Source organism: Hibiscus syriacus, unplaced genomic scaffold, assembly GCF_006381635.1.
Source record: "Hibiscus syriacus cultivar Baekdansim isolate YM2019G1 unplaced genomic scaffold, ASM638163v2 tig00110988_pilon, whole genome shotgun sequence".
Taxonomy (NCBI): domain Eukaryota; kingdom Viridiplantae; phylum Streptophyta; class Magnoliopsida; order Malvales; family Malvaceae; genus Hibiscus; species Hibiscus syriacus.
In genome coordinates, this window is record NW_024062942.1 from 1,386,462 (window position 1) to 1,390,659 (window position 4,198).

General features: G+C 34.0%; 1 pseudogene; it reads left to right on the forward strand.

The window, feature by feature from the left end:
- The first annotated feature begins 290 nt into the window (after positions 1-290).
- Positions 291-1,650, forward strand: LOC120149062 (annotated as a pseudogene).
- The last annotated feature ends 2,548 nt before the right edge of the window (positions 1,651-4,198 follow it).

Below are 4,198 nucleotides of genomic sequence, written 5' to 3' on the forward strand. Positions count from 1 at the left end.
AATGTGAGTATTTTTTATTTTGAATAAAATTAATTGGTTTCGTTAAAAAAAACTTTTTAAATAGTTAAAAAGTTATTATTATTATTTAAAATGACGTGATATAAACTCAATGCGCTCTGCTCTTTCAAGTTTCAACTTTTGTTGGACACTCTGTTCTGGCCTTTCGACCATTAACACTAGTTAAGGGGAAACCTCTCAAGCAACTCAATTCAACCGAACAAAATAAACCTCACTCTTTCACTGCATTTCAAACCAAACCAGTAATTTCTTCTCTTTTGCTTTTCGGGGTTATGGGTTTAAGGTTTTGTTGCTTTCAGACTTTACACATTACAGCGTTTCCAATCACAAATTTCTGGCACGATAAGTCATAGATCAAACTCCAAACTCATGACTGACATTCCGCCTCCCAAAGACATAATCTTTTGAGGCTTTTGGGGGATCCCACCAGAAATAAAGCAATAAGATCAAAGTATTACAAGGCCGCAAATCTTGCGGTGGTTTCTAAACATGAGCGTCTTGCTTCAAAGCCAACACCTTTCTTCTTCTTCCTCTCTTGCTATGGAGTCTTTATGGATACCTTCTTCTTCCTCCGCTCTCCAGGGTGGTTTTATTTTCCTTTCTGTTAACTCTCTTGTTCTTTACTTCCAATTTTATTGTTCATGAATGGGTTTTGTTTTGTCAGGTGAGATGCCTACGACGGAATACGGGAGTGTTAATGGAGGAGATGAGGATTTCGATGGTTGTTGCCGCCATCAACCAGCTGGAAAGAAAAGGCGGCACACGGCGGCACAAGTTGAGTTTCTTGAGAGAAGTTTTGAGGTCGAAAACAAGCTTGAGTCCGACAGGAAGTTGGAACTAGCGAAACAACTGGGGCTACATCCCCCGCAAGTTGCCATTTGGTTTCAAAATCGGCGTGCTCGGTCCAAGAACAAACAGCTTGAAAAGGACTATAATTCATTGAGAGCTAGCTTTGAAAAGCTCAAGGCTGACTTCGACCATCTCATCAAGGAGAAACTTGGCTTGCAAAACGAGGTAAACTTTTTTACAGGGATGGATCGGGTTGACGAGAGTTAGTCCTTCTAAAATTATTAAATTTTATACATTTTTTTTATCAATAATCTATCTAATCTTTTAAAATATTATAAATTTATCTTCCTTGCAAAAATAAAATAAAAAATCCTATGTCTATCCATGCATTTAACAAGACCCAAGCATTGTGCTGGTAATTCAAATTGACGATGGTTCGAATTTTATGCAACAGGTGCTTGCACTCTGCTTACTAGGGAGAAAGGGGTGGGGAATTCATCCGACGGTGGACCTCAAAACCACAATTCGGACACAACATCCCATGTGCCATTGCTGGCTTGTAAACAGGAAGAAGCTTGTTCAACTAAAAGTGATGTCTTCGAGTCCGACAGCGCACATTTCACTGAGCCTGTTGATTCATTTAACGTTTTCGAACACGATCGATCAGAATTTTCGCAAGACGAAGACGATGATCCCAATGTACCATTGTTGTCCCCGGAATTCGATTGTTACGCCGACGCACCTCTCGTTTCTTGTTATTTTTCATTACCGGTGGAAGATCAGTCGTTTTGGTCATCACTTTGAGTCAAATCGTTTACTATGTTGCATCTAGTTGTAAGCAATATTAATTTATGAAATTATCATATTTTTGTCTTTTATGATATTATCCATATTTGTGAATTGGTAAAAGATGGCTTCTGGATAGAGGTGTAAATTATCATAGCGATCGGTGAACTATTTATGAATCGTTTGTATAATATTCATTTGTTAAGTTAAATAAACGAACATGAACAAAAAAAAATACATGTCCATTTAATAAATGAACAAACATGAACAAATGTGTGTTCAATTCGTTTATGTTCACAAGCAAACTCGTTTATTAACTTGTTAATTTATGTTTATGAACAAACTCGTTTAGTCGATTCTCCATTTCCTTTATTTATTTTTTTACATTTTAAATATTGGTGAAGATAAGGATTAAATAGAATATATGATAAAAGTTGCATTTTAAACTATAAATTTTAAGGAGTTTAAGCATCAATTGCGTAATTTTATTATTTTTCTTTAGCTTGCAAATGAAATTAAAATTTGAATATATAAACCAACAATAAACAAACACTAAAATAACGCTAAATGAACGCTAAACGAATATGTTCATGAACATATTCGTGAACATATAAATAAACACGTTCGCGATCATTAAACGAACTCTAAACAAACATATTCATGAACATAGAAAAGAACACGTTCTGTAACACCCCAACCCGTACCTGACTCGAATACGAGTCCGAGGTGTCACTTTGACTTTTCAAACTTTGACTCTTAAAGAAAAACCCCAGGAATTTAAAACTTTGTTTAAAACAAAATATGTTAATTTACATAAAAGAGATCACAAAATACAAACTCGATCAGATTGCTCATAATTAACGACTTATTACATGCCAACACTCTATACACAACAAAATACCTACTTTGTCGATTACTTCTGATCTGATCTTCTAGTAATAATATTGTCCTTGCTACTTATATTCTTGTTCTTCTCGTTTCTTGGTACCTACGTGTAAATCACTTACACGCTAAGTCATAGACTTAGTGAGGCAATAAATAAACATGTAACAGTAGATTCATGAATATGCATTCTTACCATTTGATCATGATATTTCAATATGCATGTATATATTTCATATGACATATATAACCAAGTCATGCACACATGAAACTTACCTTCTTGCATCACTTTCACTTTAATTTATATTTCAATTGCCCATGTATATTGTTGTTGAGAACAAAGGTATGTGAGTACATTGAGGTTGTGCACTAATGATGTTTCCCTCATGGGCACCGAACATTTGTTCAGTATTCGTCTCGAAGGACTGTTATATATGTCCCGTAGGACCACTACGTCCCGAAGGACTACAATACTCTCGACTCTTGGCATGCCAACTATACATATATCTCTTGTATCATATAGTATGGGCATTTACGATGAATACATTTCTCATCACTTGTTCTTTGTTTTCTGTCACATACCACATGTATGTGTAACCATGTATTTCATATCATATCACATAGCTTATCTCATTTCACATTGGTCATGTCTCATAACATATATCACATATGCATATAATCATGTATATCATATCATATATCTTATGTTTTATGCTCTTATGTCTATGCATATCATGTAACATATATAATAACCTATACCCATTTCATGTATTCATGCACATATCAGAATCACAAATCAAATAACATTTTAGGAGTCACTTCTTACCATAGTAACTCCATCACTAGCTCATCGCAAGCCAATGTTCGTTCAATAATATAAGTACAATTAAAATTGCACTCACCTTAGCCTTATTTGCTTTGATTCGATCCTAATCCTTAGATTATTCTGGAACTTGTTTAGACTCAATATCTACATAAATATAACATTTCAAAACAACTATCAAAAACCTAAACCTTAAACTTGATGTTAACAACTTAAACCAAATTAAAGAGCCAAATTCTATTTTTCATTTAGGGGGAATTGATGCCCCCTAGGAGAATCGATACCCCCTGAACATACTAGAATTTTTCGTTCAAGAGGGGGGAATCGATACTCATTCATAGGGTATCGGTTCCCTCTACCCAGAAATTGTATTTTAAACCCGAAAATCATCAATTCTTCATTCAATTCTTCTATTTTAAACCCCTACCATGTCATTAAACCTAACCACCATTACTTAAACCAATTTATATACATGAAAACCATCCATAACCTCAAAATCCTATCCCTCATATGTAAATCAAGATTCATACTCAAATTTCAATATGTTCTAAATACAATTCTAACACTTTATATTCCTTAATTAGCATGATGACAAGTCAAATTTAACTTCAAATTCAACTTATCAACTCTTTTCCATAATTTCATATAAAAACCCATTTTCTTTAATTTATTATAACTTCTTCATCTTTTGATTATAAGATAACTTAAGCTTTCCTTATGCTTAGTTATCTTCTAATAATCAAAACCTAACTTTTAATTTAACAAATAACCAAAAAATCAGAAAACTCACCTCATGCTTCAAGCCTCACGTATGAAGAACAAAGAGGAGAAGAAAACTCTGGAGAATTATCTCCTCTTCCACGTGTATCTCTCTAAATAGAGAGATGACAATATCTTTTA